Raw genomic sequence first — 21706 nt, 5'->3', positions numbered from 1 at the left:
AAGCCAAACTCCCACAAAATCAGGAATGGAAATCAGTTTTCTAATCAAGCACAATTCTCATAATATAACTACAAATCTTTGTCATAGAAATGAACCACTCATATGAGAAACAATTCAAAACTGCTAACATTGGGCTGAATGTCTTCATCAGGACTGGAAAGGAAGGGGTAAGATGCCAGAATAAGGCATTCTGGCAGGGAGGGAAGGGAGGACAAGCCAGATAGTGAGAGGTGAAGCCAGGTGGGTCCAGGGAGTGGGTATGAAGCAAGAAGCTTGGAGGTGATTGGTGGAAAAGGCAAAAGGCTGGAGAAGGAGGAATCTGATAGGAGAGGAGAGTGGATCATGGGAGAAAAGGAAGAATAGGCCAGAGTGCGACTTTGAAGAAGAGGGAAGGGGCGGGGGAATACTGGAACTTGGAGAAATCAATGTTCATGCCATCAGTTTGGAGATACCTAAACGGAATATTAGGTGTTGCTCCTCCAACCTGAGAGTGGCTTCATCATGGCAGGCCATAGACTCTGACATGTTGGAACAGGCATGGGGATAGGAATTAAAATGGCTGGCCACTGGGAAATTCCGCTTTTTGCAGATTGAGCGGACGTGCTTGACAGAGCGGTCCCCCAGTCTAGGCCAGGTCTCACCAATGCAGAGGGGTCAAATTGGGTGCACCGGATACAGTAGACATATTTGCAGGTGAAGTGTTGCCTCATCTGGAAGGATGTTTGGGGCCCTGAATGGAGGTGAGAAAGGAAAATCTGGGCAGTGTAAAAAGTGCAAAGTCAACGGTGTGATATAAATTAAAGTGACAAATCAAGACTGAAGGTTGGAAGTTCAGCATCTTAAAGAAAACGTCAGCAATGAGAGAACCCCAGTTAACTTTGCAATGACCATTCAAACACTCTTGGAAATGAAAGAGTGAGGGATATACTCCAATATACATCAGAAACTCCAAGATAATATCTTCAGCAATGCAAACTATGTTCATCCTTATTTGGCCATAAAGTTAGTAAAATGCATATCCTTTTTATATGACATTATATACAAAGTTGTTGAATTGAATATTCCCAAAAGCACAACCCATAACACTACCTTCCTCTGGACTTATTTATCTAATATTTGCCACAACACTTAAAGAGCTCAACAGGATAGATCTAGCAAGGATGCTTCCGGTGGCTGTGTATCTTAGACTAAGAGTCACAATGTCAGAATAAGGCCACTTAGGAATGAGATGAGTGAAGATTCTTCATGCTGCTCCTGGTAATTATTGGACATCTCTACACTGCAGAGGTGTGGGAGCACAATCAGCTTTGCATTCAAAAACAGAAATCAACACCTATTAATTGTGTAAGGGAATATGGGGATAGTGCAGGAAAATGATGGATGTAAAAGTTCAGCCATCACTTTGTTGGGTGGAGGATCGCAATGGACTGCTAGTCTGTTTCTATTTCTTATGCTTTTAGCATACAATGGAGGCTATTCTGATGAAAATACTATACCAACTTTTGATCAACTCATTTCATGAGCCTTTCCTCATTTCCTTCCCTTTGGAAAGTAGCTCCTCATACATGTTCTGAAACTTTAGACTAACATCTTAAAGTTAAGCCCTCCAGCAAGTATCCCTGTTCATAATTTTAAGACCTACAGTACTGTGTAAAAGCCTTAGGCACATATAAATAGATAGAGTGTATTAGACTTTTGCACAGTACATCATGAATTTAATGTATTGCATAGTACTGCTGCCACAAAAATAGAAACAAATTCTATGGCATATTTGAGTGATGATAAACCTGATTCTGAAATGGATGTTCATTGTGGACTGAGAGTGGGAAACAGGCAGTGAGAGGGGAATCACTGTTGGGAAAAGGGGAAGGGAGCAGGGGGTAAGGGACAATGGGGAGGAAGAGAGAAGGAGGGAAGAGAGAGAGAGGGAAAAGAGAGGGAGGGAAGAGAGGGAGGGAAGAGAGTGGGGGTGAAGAGAGGGGGGAAGAGAGAGGGGGGAAGAGAGAGGGGGGAAGAGAGAGGGGGGAAGAGAGGGGGGGAAGAGAGGGGGGAAGAGAGGGGGGAAGAGAGGGGGAAGAGAGGGGAAGAGAGGGGGAAGAGAGGGGGAAGAGAGGGGGAAGAGAGGGGGGAAAAGAGGGGAAAAGAGAGTGGGGAAGAGAGGGGGGAGAGGGAGGAAGAGAGGGGGCATGAAGAGAGAGGGGGTGAAGAGAGAGAGAGTGAAGAGAGAGAGAGTGAAGAGAGGGGGGGTGAGCAGGGGTTGAAGAGAAGGAGGGAGCAAGAAGCACCAGAGAGACATTCTGTAATGATCAATTGTTTGGAATCTAATGGCTTGCCCAGTGTCTCAGAGCTGGGTGTGCCTGCACCCATGCTACCCCCTGCTCTTAGCCCTTCTTCTCTGCCACCTGTCCCACATCCCTCCCTCAGCGCTCCACCCTCGCCATTCCCAACACCCTTTGCTCCTATCAGAGTTACAAGCTCGCACTCCGCTTCACCCATGTTGATAAATACAGCACAGTGCAAAAACCTTAGGCACTCTAGCTATATATATGTGCCCAAGCCTTTTGCACAGTATTGTATGTCTTTCAAACATCACTGATATATGAAGAGAATGTCTGTTTCTCTGCTGAATAATTGAAAATTAACAATTGATCTATAATAATCTCACCTTTCAAACATATCTAATTAAATGTATTTCACAATGGCAATGATCTATTAGTTTTTCACAAAGTTGGGTAATGCCTTCTCATCAAAACTGAATTTGAAATTTAACTCTATCCTATCCCAGCTTGCTCAGTGTAGCTGGCAAACAGTTGCTTCATCACAGAACTGTCTTGTGCTCCAAGCCTGTGCTGTGTTGGCTCCAGTCCACCACCAATTGTCACCAATAATTTAATGTTGATCAATCATATTTTTAGTAAAATGATTGCTAAAATGGATTACAAATTGTATACCAAAACCCAAGCCACTGAGTTTACCCAAGCACAACCTAACATTGTCTTGCTATTTCTTGCCAGTTCACCCCTTTAATCAATGCTCATTAGAAATCCAGAAATTTGGAACATCCAAACTTTGCTAATCATACTGCATTCCTGGATTTTTTTTTTTAAACAGAGCCTTTATCAGTAACAGAGACAGCTAATAAAGAAAGTATTTCAACATTCATATATAGTAATACTTGTAGCAGAACTGAACTTCTACCTTGAAACAAGCTGTGCATTAATGTCCTGGAAATTCCATGACTGTAATGTTTGGGACTTTTTACAAATGTGCAATCATGTTGAAATTCAGAACTTTTTAATTCATTTCTCAGGATTGGAATCATTGGGAGAACTGGCATTTACAGCCCATTCCCAATTGCCCTTGAGAAGATGGTGGGGAGCCCACTGCTTAAAATATTGCAGCCTTTCTCAAGAAGGAGCTTCTGCAATACTGCTGGGTATAATTTAGACTGTGATATATTTCCATAATAGGTTGCTGTGTGATTTGGAGAGGAACTTGTGCCTTGCACCTGCTGCCTTTACCCTTCTTGGTGGGTGAGGTCATGGGTTTGCAAGTTGGCGTTGGGGTAGTCTGGGTGAGTAACTGAAGATCATTTAGTAAAACAGCAGCACTCTCATTCTCACGCTGGACTCTGGTGCTACAAGGGAGAAGGCTAGGTTTAAGGCAACTGCCATTTTTATTTGAATAATTTAAATTATTCATATATTTTGTTTTTTTTATCTTTTTAATATTTCAAGTGTTGTCTTAATTATTAATAGTTTTTGAATTCAGAAACACTCATGCTGTTTGATTGCTGGTTCAGCCGGGGGCTACGACCCAAGCAAATGAGATAGATGCCAGCTTCTAGACTCTGCTTATCCAAATTCTGGCAGACCTTGTCCCTCAAAATTCCCTCCAATAACCCACACTATGATGACAGACTGATCGGCTGATAATTCCCTAGCTTGACCTTGCTGCCCTTTTTAAACATTTCCCTGAGGATCAGTTCAAATAACACATATAATCAAATCTAATACACCATAGGAATGGAATGCAATCTCCTTTAATAAATCATTCATTCTTTCTACTTATTGATTCCCTTTCTAAAGAAGAATGATACAGACTCTGGAGCCAAGTGATATCATCTATATTCATTGTTTAAATGCTTAGTTTTGATTCTCCAGAACGTGTTCCTGCTTCTTCAAGCTGACATTTTACCCTAACACTGACAGAGCTCTGCACCTGTCAACCTCCGCTTTAAGTATACCCAGTTTCTTGGCCTCCATAGCTGTCTGTAGCAATGAATTCCACAGATTCAACACCCTCGGGATTAAGAAATTCCTCCCCATCTCTGTTCCAAAGGGACTCCCTTCTATTCTGAGGCTGTGCTCTCTGGTCTTAGATTTCCCCACTATCAGAAACATCCTCTCCACTTTCACTCTACCTAGGCCTTTCATTATTCAATAAGCCTAAATGAGATCTCTCTCAGTTATTCCAAATTCCAGTGAGTACTGGCTAGAACCATCAAATCTTCCTCATACATAAACCCTTTCATTCTCGGAATCATTCTTGTGAACCTCCTCTTGACCTTCTCCAATGCCAGCACGTCCTTTCTTAGATAAGGAGCCCAAAACTGCTCACACTACTCCAGGTGCAGCCTAGCCAGTGGCTTTATAAAGTCTCAGCATTACATCCTTGCTTTTATGCTCTAGTACTCTTGAAATGAATGCTTACATTGCATTTGCCTTCCTCACCACAAGGTTCTATCTTCTTCTGACGTGGACACAGAAGATTCTGTGATGCAGTATGGAGCCACAAAAGACCCTGCAGATGCTGTAAATCTGGATCAACACACTCAAAATGCTTGAGGAACTCAGTGGGTTAGGCAGTAAACATGTGGAAAAATGAATAGTTCAGTCAACTGAAATACAAGGGTAAGATCATTTCTCACACTTTCAAATACAGGAGTGTTCCACTAATATTGTTTTTCAATCTCCCATGGTAAAAATCTGCCTTTTCCTAGTCCAGTACTCTATCATTGCTGAGGGAATTTGTGTATGTACTAATTGACACCTTTCTTTTACTGCAATAGTGATCATACATCAAAACTATTTCCTTGACTGTAAAGATCTTTAGAATTCTGATTGTAGTTATGAAAAGATGCATAAAAATGTTATTTCCCCTGATCTGTGCCTTGCTGTCAATTTCAAAATGGGGAAGTAAAGCATTTGAGGCTGTAAATATAATCCAGTTATTAAAAAATGTACTGTGTCTGTATTGTGACCGAAGATATTTAATCATTCAGAAATTTTGACAAGAATGCCAAGAAAAACAGTGTACTTTCAGCTGCTTATATATGTGCACAAGGAGAGAGAAAACTCCTTTCCAGAGATCCCTCAAGATGACCTTGTCTCTCACAAGCAAGGGCATTATTGCCCAAGTCTAGTTTCTCCACAGACAGAGTGGTGGGCATCCATCTTGAACTGATGCTATCCTGTTAGTGACTGATTTGCTGAGTCAATTCAAACACAAATTGGTTTGTAATTGGAACGATATTTATACCAAACCAGACGGACATCTGAAGCAACAGGCCTCTTTTTCTCAAAGACAGACCAGCTAGAGTTTTAAGTCAATTGGACAGTGTCAGCACCACCTCAGAGTCAGATTCTGAATTATTATCACTGACATGTGTCATGCAGTTTGGTGTTTGAGGCAGCAGTTTTAGTGCAAGACATGAAAGTTACTACAAGTTGCAAAATATAGTGCAAAGTAATAGTACAATAGTACTGAAGCATTTTATTTTTGAAGCTGAATACAAATTCTCAAACTGCCCAAATGGGATTTGAGCTCAAATTATTTAGATTAACAGACCAAGATCATAACTAGAACACCATTTAATACTGATTCTGAATTCTATTATTGTTTTCTCTATTGTACTACCTTGATGTGCCTAAGCTTGGAACCATTTATCTGGATGGAACGAAAACCAAAGCTTTTCACTGTATCTTGGCATTTTTAACTCTTATTGTTTTGGCATCTTGGCTCTATTGTGGTCAGCTGAAGATTTCAATGGACTGGAGGGTCTGGACTAAGTACATATATTTTTTGTGTGACTGTGTTTCACTGATATTCTGTACATACTTGTATATGCAAGGACTAAGCCTCAAGCCGCAGTGGCTCCTGAGAGAGGCATCGGAGTTGGTGCACTCCACCGGGGTGATCAGGCACGCGTCCAGGCTGGAGTTGGTGCTGCACCCCACCTATCCTGCCATGTTTGTTCAGCGGAAGACAAGCTCTATTGTGATCAACCGTAGGTTGATTGCATGAGTTTTGGACTCTTTTATTGCATGATTGTGATACCATTTATGTTTGCTATATTGTGTGTGCTTTGTGCTGTGTGTGACTGTTTGTAATGCGTTTTGACCCCAGAGTAATACTGTCTTGTTTGGCTGTATACATGAGTATTTATGTATGGTTGATTGACAATTAAACTCAAATTGAAGTAGTAAACCAATTACCATTTTTTCTTCATTGCCTTTAGCAGTTTTACATTCAGGTTGCCTCCATGATGGGACCAGACCCAACTTGTCACATATGACCGTAGACTGTTTAGCTATGAAGCCATTTTGGCTTTGAATTCGACCATTAGACATAGCGGCAGAACTAGGCCATTTGGCCCAACATGTCTGCTCTGCCATTTCATCATGATTGATCCACTTCCCTCTCAACCCCATTCTCCTCCTTCTCTCCATAACCTTTCATGCCCTCAGTAATCAAGAACCTTTCAAACTCCGGCTTAAATTCAACCAGGGTCCTGGCCACCACAGACAGTCCTGTTTTGGTCCTGTTCCTCTTGCTCTTGCACATGCAAGTTCTAGTGTCACACAAGATTTTTATGAATAAATAGAATTTCTAAGAAGAACACAAATTTGGGAAAATGACAAACAAGGATGCTGGAGGAACTAGCAGGTCACGTAGCTTCACTAGAGGGTATTAGACAGTTGATGTTCCAACTGTCAATCATAATGCTGACTGACTCTTCCCCTTCGTAGATGCTGCCTGAACTGCAACTACATTCTCATTGGTCTCCACAAATTTGGAGAAGTAGTTTCATGCCTTTTGAGTGTGGCATCGAGGAGCAGATATTTCATTTGTGTGTGAACTCTTCCCACATGTAGAAGCAGTGACGAGGAAAGAGATGAAAAATGGACACTCACAACACGCTGGAGGAACTCAGCAGGTCGGGCAGCATCCGTGGAAACGATCAGTCAACGTTTCGGGCCGGAACCCTTCGTCAACGTTTCCACGGATGCTGCCCGACCTGCTGAGTTCCTCCAGCGTGTTGTGAGTGTTGCTTTGACCCCAGCATCTGCAGAATATTTTGTGTGTACATGAAAAATTGAGACCGAACTGAAGATACTAGGATGCAAATTAATTATGGGACAGAATTACAATTTTTGCAGCACTTTGGGATAAGGCCACAAGGTGCAGGACAGTGATAATTGAACAGACTTCACCTGGCCTATTCTGCTGTTAGTGTTATTTCAATATCTAGACAGTGAAAAGGGAAGAAATGGACACAACATCCATCGGCACAAATACACACCCTTCAGGAACAGGAATAAGTGAAGAACCCCAAACCTCTTGAACCTACAGTTTACTTGAAATATCAACCTCGTTAATATTACTTTGCCTCCAAGTCAGTAGGTTGAGGTTTCCTCAGTACAGAAATTTGTGGTACTGAGCTCTGTGCTTGTGATGCTAAACCAAGCAAGGTTAAGGCAATCAGGGTTAATTATTTTTGCTTTTCAGATCTTTATATAGAACATCAGACTCCAGTTTAACAGTAAATAACAAGCCTTAGCATGCACCACCGCTATCTATGTCACTCAGATCCTCTTGCTCTCAATCCCATCCCTGTTTCTGCAAATTAACACACATTGCTGTTCTAACTTTTCATAGTTCATGCTGGAAGGTGACAAAATTGAAATATTGATGGCTTTCTTATCCATAATGCTGCCTGGCATGATGAGTATCTGCAGCATTTTATTCTTAAATCAGCCTAGGGGTTAGACAGATAATATTGGGCTTCCACTAGATCAGTCTATAATACAAAAATCAAACAAATGCACAATGCAACACACACAAAATGCTGGAGGAACTCAGCAGCTCAAGCAGCATCTATGCAAGTGAATAAACAGTCGACATTTTGGGCCAAGATCCTTCTTCGGCACTGAGAATGAACGGAAAAAGAAGCCAGAACAAGAAAATGGGGGGCGGGGGAGGGGATGGAGGCCAGATAGATAGACCACAAGAGAAACGGAAGGAAGAGGGGTCCCGGGGAGAAGTGATAGGCAGGTTATAAGAGGTAAAAGGTCAGAGTGGGAAATAGAAGAGGGTGGAGGGGGCCAGAATTTATTTTACCAGAAGGAGAAACTGATATTCATACCATCAGGATAGAGGTGACGCTGACACAATATAAGGTGTTGCTTTTCCACCCTGAGGGTGGCCTCATCTTGGCACAAGAGGAGTCCATGGTCTGATATGTCGGAATGGGAATGGGAAATGGATTTAATTTGTTTGGCCACTGGGAAGTTCCGCTTGCGGTGATTAGAGCAGAGGTGCTTGACAAAGTGGGCCCCAATTTATGATGGGTCTCACCAATGTACAGGAGGCCGCATCGGGAGTACCGTACACAATAGACAACCCCAGCAGATATGCAGGTGAGATGTTTCTCGCCTGGGAGGAATGTATTCAACACCTACCTGAATGTCAATGGGAAAATGCGTATCTCATGTCAATGACCTGCTGTTGCCTTATCCCAGTTCACGTCTTCAATGTTAATACTTAAGTTTTATCGATTAATGAATGCCATTGTTTCCCTTTGTTGTAAATTATTGCCTCATTTTCATGAGAACACTATAGGATCAGGGTTAGGCCTTATGGGTCTCTCGTGACTGTTTCAACGTTCAGTAAGATCATCTTTTAGCTCAGTACATCTTTCCTGCACAACCATTTATTCCCTTATTATCCAAAAATCGGTTGATCTCTGTCCTGAATATGTTAGAATATGGAACATCGGAAAAGGATAGGTACAGTACAGGAACAGGCTGTTCAGCCCACATCTTGTGCCAAACCAAATAACTTAGCAATCAAATAGCCAACTAACCTAATCCCCTTGCCTCTACCACCACCCCAGGCAACACATTCCAGGCACCCAACACTGTCCATATAAGAAACTTGCCCCTCAGACCTCCTTTGAAATTTCCCCCTCTCACCTTAAATGCATGCCCTCTAGTTATAGACATTTCAACCCTGGGAAAAAGATACTCTCTGTCTACTCTATCTATGCCACTGATAATCTTATAAACCTCCATCAGATCTCCCCTCAGCCTCTGCCACTCCAGGGAAAACAAAGCAAGTTTGGCCAACCTCTCGTTATAGCACACACCTTCTAATATGGTACCATCCTGGTAAACCTCTTCTGCACCTCTCGAAAGCCTTGACATCTTTCCTATAACGGGGCAACCATAACTGTGTGCAATACTCCAGATACAGCGGAACTAGAGTTTTAGAAAGCTGCAACATAACTACTGACTTTTGAACTCAATACCTCGACTAACAAAGGCACGCATGCCAAATGCCTTCTTAACCACCTTATCAGCCTGTGTAGCCACTTCCAGAGAGCTATGAACTTGGATCCCAAGATCCCTCAGCTGCTCAACACTGTTACGGATCTTGTTCTTAACAGTATACCGTCCCTTCACGCTTGAATTCATCACCTCCCTCAAAATCTAAGGTTCTCTTGTCTTGCCATCTTTGTCCTTCCTTCTGACTGGAACGTACCTGTCCTGAACTCTTTGCAGTTGGTCTTAAACACCCTCCTCATGTTGGATGTGGACTTGCCCAAAAGCAGCTGTTGCCCAGTTAACTTTCCCTACTTTCTGCCCAATGCTCTCATAATTTTTTCTGCTCCAGTTTAATACTCTCCCATAAGGTTCATACTTACCCTTATCTGTAGCTAACTTAAAAGTTAAGGAGTTGTGGTTACTCTTGCCTATATGCTCATCCTCTGAGAGGTAGGTGGAATTGGCCATACTCATTACCCAACACCAGATCCAGTACAGCTCCTCTTCTTGTTGGACTATCTACATATCGATTAAGAAATCCTCCTGGATGTACAAATTATGCCACATCTAAATCTCTTGCACTAAGAAGGTCCCAGTTTATATTAGAGAAGTTGATGCTCCGATGACAACAACCCTATTGTTGTTAGATCTTTCCTTAATCTGCCTGCATATCTGTTTCTCTGCAGTAAATCCCATCGGAGTGATTGCACCCTTCCTATTTTTGAGTTCTACCCATATGGACTCAGCAGATGAGTCCTCCATTATGTCACCTCTGAGTGCAGCTGCAATACTGTCCCAGATTAGAAGTGCAACTCCCCCCTCCCCACATTTGTACTTCTCTATCTTTTATAACCCCTTTTTACCTCCCTCGCAATCTTTTCTAAAACATCAAAACCCTGGGACATTAAGCTCCCATTCCTGCCCCTCATTCAACCAAGTTTTAGTAATTACCACATCATAATTCCAACCTGTGCCTTCTCTCTGAAACCTTTGTGTTTATAACTTTGGCTCCAACTTCTCCAGGCCAAGTTCAACATAAAAAAAAACAATAACAAATGACTCAGCACCCTTAGCCTCTGCCTATTGTCACCAAAGCCTGATCATTCTAACACTAGCCCACTTCAACAGTGGCCAGTGTATTGATACTGAGCCTTCTCAACCTTGTTACACTTCATCTCCCTTGGCCTCGTTCATTCACTTTGTCTGTCTCCATATCCCTGAGGCCCCACAGCAGCTCTGAAGAATCAGAAATCTTGGGTACATTGCACCCAGTTCTCTTATCCTCATGATAGTTGTAGAAAGTGAACAAATGGGGTCTCAGCACTGATCCATGAAACACCCTAGAACTCAAAGCTCCCAAACCAGAAATTATCTATATACCCCTTTCTGTCAACTACCAATTTTCATTCCTGGCCAATATATAATATCCTCAATCCCATGTGCAATAAGTACACTGCATAACTCTTGTGCATCTCTAATCAAAGGCCCTCTGACAATCCAAATACACCACTGATGCCTCCTTATCTAATCTCCCAGTTACAATCTTAAAAGAAGCTCTTCATCTTTTCTTTGTGTCTCATCTCTCTTTGGCTGTGAAACAAAAGGCCAAAGTGTCATGAGGAGACAGAAGAGATTCGGCAGGTGCTGGAAATATTGAGCAACACAGTGCTGGAGGAAATCAGCAGGTCAAGCAGCATCTATGGAGAGAAATAAACAGTTCTCTGCCGTTTTGTGTGTTCTCATGACAAGGAAGATATTTAATACTCCTCACCTACATTATACATTATGGCTTCAATTTGAAACACTACAAATTGGGAACTCCTCTGACTCATACTATTACTTTAGAGACATTGGATGTACAATTGATATCATATTGTGATTCTTTGTGTTACTGTTCCAACAAAACTCACCTTAAGGTCCAATACTTTTGAGTTGAAGAACAATAGCAAGCCATTTAAAGAAGCCATGTGAACCCATTGAAATAACATCTCATGTATCTATCTTCAATGGCTTGAATCTTGAATCACAGATAAATTAAGAGATGCAATCTTGACACAAAAATAAGCAGTTCTCCAATAGTTCTGGTGCACTTTGTTTACAGCTAAATGCAACGAATAGAGGTTAGCACAACTCTTCAAACAACAGCACCTGTTCAACAAACAGGGTTCAATTCCCGCCGCTGCCTGCAAGGAGTTTGACGTTCTCCCCATGACCGTGTGGGTTTCCTCTGGGTGCTCTGGTTTCCTCTCTCAGTCCAAAAATGAACCAGTTGGTAAGTCAATGGGGCTTTGTAAATTGTCCCATGATTAAGCTATGGTTAATTTGGGAGTTGCAGGGCATTGCGGCTCGGAAGGCCAGAAGGTCCTATTCCACGTTGTATCTCAATCAATAGAAATAAATAATAAATAGCAAACAAACAAAAATTCTGCTGTGTCAAAACCAGGGGCTGAACTGACAATTTATCAACAGGGTTAAAGCTCCAAGATAGATACAAACCCTATAATGCTAGAGGTATTCTGGTCAAGCAGCATCTATAATGGGAGAAAACTTGTATCACAAACCCAGTTTCTCTCTCCACAGATGCTGCAAGACTACTGGGACATCCATCAGTTTATTTTCGATTACCAACACATGGAATGTTACACTCGCATAGCTAGTAGACCCATTGCCTTGTAATGCCAGAGATGTGGGTGCAGTTCTGACCTCGGGTGCTGTCTGTGTAGAGTTTTCCCACTCTTGCAACCATTTAGATTTCCTCCATGTAATTCACTTTCCTCCCATATTCTTAAGAAATGTGGGATGGCCACTGTAAATTACCCAAGTTACCCATAATGTGTAGTGAGGTGTAGAAACTGGTGAGGGAGGGGGATTAATGAGAATATGGGGATGATAAAAATATGGAATCAATGTAAATAGTTGATGGTTGGCGTGGATTTGATAGGCCAAGGGAATATTTCTATCCATCTCTATGACTCAATGACTTTGACTTTATAACAACTGCAGTATTTATTTTTTGATCTCAAGCAACACGAACAAAGTGCTGAAGGAACTCAGCAGATCAGGCAGTAACCATGGAAGTGGATAGACTAGTGGTCCCCAACCAGCAGGCCGCAAAAAGCATGTGCTACGGGGCTGTGAGGAAACGATATGAGTCAGCTGTACCTTTCCTCATTCCCTGTCACGCACAGTTGAACTTGAACATAGGGTTGCCAACTGTCCCGTATTTGCCGGGACGTCCTGTATATTGGGCTAAATTGGTTTGTCCCATATGGGACTACCCTTGTCCCGTATTTCCCCCACTAAGGTAGAGCGTTCTTATGAAACCTTTCGTGGCGAAATGGCGTAAGCGAAGAAGCAATTATCATTAATATATGGGAAAAAATTTTGAGCGTTCCCAGACCCAAAAAATAACCTACCAAATCATGCCAAATAACACATAAAACCTAAAATAACTCTAACATATAGTAAAAGCAGGGATGATATGATAAATACACAGCCTATATAAAGTAGAAATAATGTATGTACAGTGTAGTCGGCAAGATTAAGCCAAAACCAATTTGTGGGAAAAAAAATCGGCACGCACGCTGATGCGCACGTCACATACGCGCACGTCACACATGCGCACACAGTTGCCCACGCAAGGCTTCATGGTCATGGTAGTCTTTCTCGAGGTAAACACAAGTGTCCCGTCAACACACACAAAAAGTGCTGGTGAACGCAGCAGGCCAGGCAGCAACTATAGGCAGAGGTACAGTCGACATTCAGGCCGGGACCCTTCGTCAGGATTTGACTGCTACTTTTGTCCCTTATTTGGGAGTGAGAAAGTTAGCAATCCTAACTGTAAACGACATGTTGAGGTGAGTTTAACCCTGCTTGAACACCCCACAACCCCACCGGTCGGCCGGTCCGCAAGAATATTGTCAATAGTAAACCAGTCCGCGGTGCAAAAAAGGTTGGGGATCCCTGGAATAGACAGTTGATGTTTCAGACTGAGACCCTCCTTCAGCATCTGGTCTGAAATGTTGATTGTCTATTCATTTCCATAGATGCTGCCTGACCTGCTGAGTGCTTCCAACATTGTGTGCATGTGCTGCTTTGCATTTCCAGCATCTATAGACTTTCTCATTTTTAGGGTAGAAGCAAACTGTTTGTGGGATTTGACTGAACACTAATTTCACTGTTCCACTTCTAACTTTCACATTAGGGTCAAAAGTATTTCATTGGCTCTGAACCTTCTGGGAAATCCTGGTCAAGATAATATGTTAATTCAAATCTTTCTGGAAAAAATTTACTTTGTGAAAGGTCTTCTGTAAATACAAGATTTTTTATCTACAGGAAGATCAATTGCTTTCAAAGTTAGCTAATATTTCAGTATTCAAAGAAGGAAAAAAAGCTTCAAAATCCATGTTAAAATTCTCTTCATGAAATGGTGACCTTTCCGTGCAACATTTTCATACTGACAGGGACCTTGCTGGAGAATTCTCTGATCTTCAAGTGTAAGCAAGCTATTTCCATGGATGTTGCCTGACCTGCTGAGTTCCTTCAGAATTGTACGTGTGCTGCTCTGAATCTTGTGTGTGTTGCTCTAGATATCTAGCATCTATAGAATCTCTTGCATTTGGAAGCAATCCAACATGGGTTTTCTTCACTTCAGTGACTGTTCAAAGAAATTATAAATCTTTGCATGTTTTGCTATTGAGGAAACCAAGCTCAAATCTGGTTCATAAATGCCAGAAGACTCCTTAAATTAACAAAGTGGTTTAATGTTTATGTAGCATTAAATTTGATATTAAGAGAGGAAAATACATAGGAGCTCAAGTAAAAGAAACGCACAGAGACACAAGAGATTGCAGATTCTGGAATGGGGTGAAACAATCTACTGGAGGAACAGCGGGTCGAGGTAGTATCTGTGTGGGGGTGGGGGAGGGTGGTGGAACGGAATTATTTATGTTTCAGATTGAAACTCAGAATCAGGAATGGGTGTCTGAAGTTATTAAAGAGTGAAAACTGCATTGCTTAGAGCTTTCACAATAGAGCAGAAGAAAGAGTAGGGGTTGCATTGTCTGAGAACAAATCACCACAGGCAAAGGCCAGGTTTAGATTTTGCAAAAGGTGTGAAGAAACGGCAGCTTTCATGAAGTGACAGAATCCGAATTTTCATTGTCACATTTTAAAATTATTACTTGTAAATGATTCAGCCAGTACACTACCAAAAGACTGGATGTTGTGCAAGCTAAAAGCAGCAGGAATATGGATATCAAGAATGATGAAAAAGAAGGTATCACTCTGTTTGAGGAAGAGTGATAAGTAGCACAAAACACTCAGCTATCATTAAAAGATGCAGAGAATCAAAGGCAACAGGAAAGATAGAGAGTTCATATTTTCTTGACTGACCAGAAGTCTACAATAAATAACACCTATGAACAGACCACCAGAAAATATAAAACATAGAACAGTAGAGCACAGGATCAGGCCTTCGGCTAACAATGTCTATGCCAACCATGATACCAATTTAACCTGCACATAGTTTATGCTGATCTATTCCCTGCTTGCTCATGTGTCTGTCCAAATGCCTCTTAAATGTTGCTGTTGTATCTGCTTTCACCACCTCCCCTGATGGAGCTTTCCAGGCACTCATTGAGGGGCTCACACAATTTTCTACAGGGAAATTGTTAGGATCCTCCTCAACCAATATTTTCCAGAAGCTCCCCAAACTGAATTGTGGATTCTCTCCATCTGAAGACATAATAGACAGGATCTTTCTGACAATGACTCCAAGAAAAGTGCTGAGAGTAGCTCTATACACGGCAAATTAACTTGTGAAAGTCTTCAATTCTGCCAACCATGAGGATTGTGAAGAATTCTCAAATATGGTTGCCTTTCAAAATGTTCCCCATTCTCTGTCAGCTGCACGATGGCATGCAAGACAGCAGCCTAACACATGGCCAATTGCTATGTAGACAGGGGTCAATCAAGTCTGTGTCATTACTTCAGCAGTTTCCTCAATCTCGAGAAAATTCATCTGAAGTGTCCTGATGAAGGGTCTCGGCCTGAAACATTGACTGTTTACTCTTTTCCATAGATGCTGCCTGACCTGCTGAGTTCCTCCAGTATTTTGTGTGAGCTTCCTCAATCTTCCTTGCTGCTAAGCCAGCAACAACATCCTGCAGGAGTGAAGCTCAACTACAAAATAAAATCAACCTTTTCCTCCTGTCACCGCAGAACCAAGGGCAGTCCAACCTGAGCTGTAGAGCTCTGTGCATGGACAATGCTTGCATACGTACATGGATACCGATCTACATGACATCGTCAGTTTGTTTACAGTTGCAAAAAAAGGTCCTAACAAAACCTGCCCCTGTAAAATGCCTCCTCTCAGTTAAAGGGGAACAAACAGACCGTAGAAGATGTTCCATTATTTGAAAACTTTATCTAAGCAGTTGATAGAGATCATGAAATTCACCATCAGCTCCAGTGTACAAATAAAAATCAACTCCTCAAAACTGAGACGAAAAACGCTAATTTGCCAGGTTGCAGTGATTCTTGCTATGTGCTTATGAGATAGGACTGGACAGCTACTATCAATACTTGATCTGGGAAGGTTGAGGAATCTACTACAGTAAAAGTGAACTAGTGTTTACATCCTCTTCCAGAATTACACACAGCTGGTTCTGACCAGCATTGTTTGCATGCCCGACCACAGACTCCTGAACCAGGAACTGAACCCCAAGCTCTATCATCACAATTGTTTACTGGGATCTAGGAAATATTTCAAGCATGATCTCAAAGGTGCCTTGGAAAAATAATGTTCATTGGAATCTCTGGACAGTGATACTCAAACAATGAAGCAGGAGCATCCAGACCAACACCTCAAGCATCAAATCGATTTTGTTGGGAGCACACGGAAGCCCAGCAGTAATGGTAAGAAGATTACTCCACTTGCCATACTGCTCAGCCAGACCCCCACCCAACTGTTGCATAATCCATGGGTCCCATATCGACCTCATCAGTCACGTATGACCCTTAGAAATGGTGTGGAAGCATGTTATTTTCACTGAGAAAGAAGAACAAGAGAATGAGGTACTGATGACAAAAGAGATAAAATGGGGATGTCACAATCATTCAAAGTCAGATAGTGGCAATGCAGGTATGCAGCCAAGACCGGATGAGGCAACAAACTTACATCAATTCCATAAAATCCAATATAAAAAAAAACCTCCATCATACACTTAGATGTAAGAAACAAATCAGAATTGTTCAGCTATAGAAATCACCAGCCTATCATTCAATGACTTAAATAGCAGAAGCAGACTATCACGCAGACCATGAAGAGGTAATTTTGATGACTTATCTTCAATGGATTCACTCAAAACAACCGAGTATAGGGAAAGGGCAGCTGAATGCCATCCAGTAAATGTCAACCACTAGCTACCAGATCGAGTCATCTTCTAAATAACTTGCCATTATTCCAAAAAGAAGCGGATGCATAAATTAACTTCTTTAATCCTTTCTATTCACATTAGCCAGTTTCTTTTCTTCTTCTCTTTTCACCATGGCTGACTTCCCTGCAACATGCGTAATATCTACTTGAACATCTTTCCTTCAAGAAAATAATCACGCTAGATGTTATCCAAGAAAACATTTTTTTTCCTCAAAAGGCAACACGGTGGTTGACCAACTAGAGCCCCAGTGATCAGGGATCAAACCAGTGCTGTCTGTGTGGACTTGGCACAAAATGTAAGCGTTTCCTCTGGGTACCCTGGTTTCCTCCCACATTACAAAGAGGTGAAGCTTGATGGGTTAATTGGCTACTGTAATTTTCCCCTCATGTATAGGTTAGTGTAGTGGTAACATCTATGGGAAGTTGATGGTTTTGTGCAGACGATAAAATGGGATGTGTAAGTTTACTGCAAATGGAGCCTCATAAGTCTGTAACATACAGGAACAGAATTAGAGCATGCAGACTACTGTATCAGCTCCACTATTCAATCATGGCTGAATTCTCTTACCCTCCCCCTATACCAATCTGGAACCTATCAATCTCTGCCTTAATTATATCCAACAACTTGGTCTCTACAGCCCTCTATGGCCACAAATTCAACATATTCACCTCTCTCACTGAAAAATTCCTCTGATCTCAGTTCTAAAGGGATGGCCTCAGAACCTAAGCTTTCCTATTACGTACATATCCTCTGCATGTCCACTCTATCAAGGCTTTTAGTATGCCATAGGTTTCAATAAGTTTTTCCCTCATGTTTCTGGTCCAGAGTTGGCATTGATATGGTTGGCCAAAAGGTCTGCTTCTGTGCTGTATGAGTCTATGACTGAATAGTTAGCTCTCCATGGGAACAGCATAGAACAAACTGATACAAACCTTTACAAGCTGTTGATGGGAAGAGTGTCGGTGGAGAGGAAATCCACTTCTGTTCCTGATCACAATCTATGGATGCTGTTGAAAGGCCAAGACATGGGCATGAGGACACTTGGTTGGAATGAGTTCCTGCTCAACAAACAACAAAACTCCTCCAGGTATAAAGAATAGTCACCTATGTATAATGCCAACAGAAATGGGATCTGTAATCTTGTTTGGCTTACAATCCTCAAGAAGACAATGAAAGAATTCGGAGATGAAATGTTTTAACATGTTGCATGCAGAGCACTTGCCCACTGCAGTTGTCTTTCCAGAAGAAGGTGGTTCAATTTTTTCATGTATCTTTGCATAGTAACACCAGCATTCCAACAACAGTAAGGCAGCATTTAATTAATGGGGAGTGTTCCACTTAAATGAGACAATTTTCTGACTAACTGTTCACTGTTTTAGACAACAGAGATTTCAGTGACAATAGCCAGAATAAGGCTTCCAATATATAGTTTCAGACCAGAGGGCAACTTTAAATTAGCTTTCTGTGCTGAAATGTAACAGGCAATGTTGCCTCAAAAGGTCCTTGACTGATTTGTTTTTTAAAATTACACCTTAACAGAGAAGCCATGTATTCAAATCTTAATATATTAACTGACTGCACAGGCATTTAAAAATACAAATGATCCAATTATGCTTTCATTGCACAAATATATTAAATGCTTTGAGAGTTAACCAAGAACAACTACAAATATTTCCCCATATCCTGTGATGCTGCATTACCACCACCAGTGGTCACATGTTCTGCATAGACATTTTTATTTTTGCCATCAGGTTAAAGACATAATATAGCATTTCACATTAATTTGTAATCAATTCATTTTTAATGGATAAAAGCTTCACACATGGGTGCTTTATTCTTCAGAGAGGTACTTGGGAGATTAATCTATGCATAAATCTACAAAATCTATCAAAAATAATATTATAGGAACATTCAAAGTGCTGTTTCTGGTCCTAGAAATACTCATATCTAAATTGATTATGACCATAAATACTCCCCTGCTCCTCTTGCCAGCCAACAGAACCATGATCACAAAACAAATGTACTGTATATATTTTCAAAAAGGGAAATAAACTTCCAATTCAGTTTTAAAGGGTGGAGAACATTATAAGTAACTCATGCTTTAGTTTTCATAACCTCCTCCCATTGGTTTATCCGACCACTACAAATTCAGTGCCAACTTGCTTTCAGAGCACTGACTTCACATCTGCAGCCTTCGTCTTGAAAAAAACTGGCCAAAGTAAACTTTGATTTGAATGCTTATTACAAAATGTCGTGCAGGGGTCAAGATGTAACAGCAGAATGAGATGGCTGAGCAGTAAAATCGGAGCCTGCAATCTCAGACAGACAGAGGAAAGGAACAGAACAACTGGCTAAAAAATGGCCAAGAATTGTAACATTTTATTGATAATTTGCAGATCTAATCAGTTGCTGGATGTGCCAGTTCCACAGAGGGAGAAAAACACGTTCTATTTTCAAAATTAAATAAGAATAAGCATTTCAAACAGAACTTTATTCGGCCTTTTTAGATTCTCATTGCTGCCCAAAATTGAAAATAAATGCTCTTTCATTTTACTGGGCAACTGGGACTAACATGGATGAGCACCTTGGCTGGCATGAACGGGTTGGACCAAGGCCTTGTTTCTGTGCTCTATGGCTGTAATTGAATGGATAATACATCCTCTTGCCCTACCCGAAGTTAATCTATATTAATAAAAGGGTGATGTTCTTCTTTATGTGTTTCTTTATCCCTTATTATTGAGGATGACTTGCTTCCCTTCAATTTTGCAGTTCTCACCAATATGGTCAAATGAGAACCCACAGACTCTTCCACAATTGGAAAAAGTGGTGCCTAACTTGATATTTGGAATTGGCATGCCCCTTTACATTACCCTTTACATAGCGCTTCGGTGTGTTCATAATGCATGAACTCAAGGTGCTCAAAATGATTTTAATAGCAAGATTTCTCAACTGTGAGCAGTCATGGGCCAGAAATTCTCAAGAGTTGCAATTTCCCCCCCAAGAATACAAGAAAATAGGGGCAGTAGGCCCCTCAATATGATCATGTCGGATCTATGCCAGTCTCAACTCCTCTTATGTGTCATTTCCCAAAAGGCAAAATTCCTAGATCTTTCAAATATTTATCAATCTCCACATTAAATATTTCTAAAGATCTTGTCTTCGGCACCATCGGAGGTAAAGAATTCCAGGGATTCATGACTCACTGAGAGTAGAACTTTCTACACATATCAATTTTAAATTACTGGCTCTGTATTTTTAAACTATGTCTCATTGTCTGTGACTTTCCCAGTCATGAAAATTTCTCAACATCTATGCTGTTAAGCCCTTTCGAATCGTATATCTTCTAAACCTCTCATACATCTGTGATCTCCGATTTCTCCAGGAAGCCCAAATGGATACACCTCCAGTGCTTCCTGATGCAAGTTTCCACTATGCTGACATACCATTCACGAGGAATCCTCTATATAGCAGCCATCCTGAGTCCCAGGTCATCTGTGACCTGCATAAACTGGGATTTAAGCTCCCTTCCGGGTTTGTGGATGGTATAAAAGCTGGTATTTCTTCAGGATCCTGGTGATCCTTCCAGAAACCATGGAAATACAGGGAAGACAAGTGGAGTGATAGTGATGGATTCCTCCTCGTTGTTAGGTGTCCTGGTTTTTCCATTGGCTCTTTTAAGGGCCCAGTTGATTTCGTTCATCTTGTAGCCATTCTGTAGGAACATCGTGTGTAATTGTCTTACTTCCTAATGGAAACTCTCCCTGCACATAGTAACTGCAGAATGTTCCACACTGACCACTGCTGATGAAGTTGTGATCAAAGGCGCTTACTTGGAAGAACTCTTCCACAAAGGACAAGTGCCACGGCAATATCCAGCTGACTGTGGAGTTACTTGGTGCCCATGTACTTTTGGTCCAAACTCTGCCTGATGAAAGCCGCATATATAGCAAGCTGGCTACACTTTTGTCCTATGTCTAGTGCAACATGACCCATAGGAGTCTCTCCATCTTGGACCTCCAAATGAACAGGAAGACACCCCAGGTGATTTCTGAGTAGGGAGAAGGCTGCATCTGTACTAACTACAGCAAAAAGCCTATCACTCCTGATGAACAGTCATTAACAGAGGACACCAGTTCCACAGAAACAATTTTTGTTTTACCTTCCCAATTCACCCCAGTCAATTCTTGTTACAAACCTTGATTCCCTTGAACCAGACTTCCAGCACCTACAGGCCTGATAGTGGAAGAGCACTGGACCGGTTGGGCCAATTACTGAAGTGTATGTCCCCCTCTTTCTGCAATTGATTTTGGCCCCCAATACCAACTCAAACTTACTGCAAATGCTGTTCAATTTGCAAACTGATCAAAGCAGAAGACAGTGATGTAGTCCTTATATAGGGACGTTTTGACTTGTGTGCTTCTCTGCCTGACTACATCACCCCTCAAATGTTCTCACCCTGTCAGATGGTTTGGCAAAGGCTTCTATGCAACATACAAACAGGACAGGGGAAAATGGACAACAATGCCTGATTCCAGACTTGATGGGTAAACTATTTGTCTCCTTCCCATTAAATTGGACTGGACTACAGATATCTATTGGAACAGTTGGATCTGACTTCTATTTTGGGAGTTTAGTGCGAGGCAACTGAATAACATGGCC

The 21706-nt window shown here is 41.5% G+C and overlaps 1 protein-coding gene and 1 long non-coding RNA gene across 16 annotated transcripts in view; one reads left to right on the top strand and one right to left on the bottom strand.

The window, feature by feature from the left end:
- Window positions 1-21706, bottom strand: part of LOC140204125 (ETS-related transcription factor Elf-1-like) — a 303788-nt gene that overhangs the window by 138731 nt on the left and 143351 nt on the right. For 5 of the 15 annotated variants that reach the window (XM_072270508.1, XM_072270499.1, XM_072270501.1 and 2 more), the window contains exon 2: window positions 17980-18054. The exons of the other annotated variants lie outside the window; for them this stretch is intronic. The gene's annotated coding sequence lies outside the window, so the exon portion shown is untranslated. The remainder of the gene's footprint in view (window positions 1-17979; window positions 18055-21706) is intronic. 15 annotated transcript variants of the gene reach the window in all.
- LOC140204128 (uncharacterized) lies at window positions 13290-19761 on the top strand. The gene is made up of 2 exons (XR_011887537.1): window positions 13290-13465; window positions 15691-19761. It is a non-coding gene; the product is annotated as an uncharacterized lncRNA (long non-coding RNA).

This window comes from Mobula birostris, chromosome 10, assembly GCF_030028105.1.
Source record: "Mobula birostris isolate sMobBir1 chromosome 10, sMobBir1.hap1, whole genome shotgun sequence".
Classification (NCBI taxonomy): domain Eukaryota; kingdom Metazoa; phylum Chordata; class Chondrichthyes; order Myliobatiformes; family Myliobatidae; genus Mobula; species Mobula birostris.
Note: the sequence above shows the minus strand (reverse complement) of the source record. Positions and strands in the feature narration are given on the sequence as shown.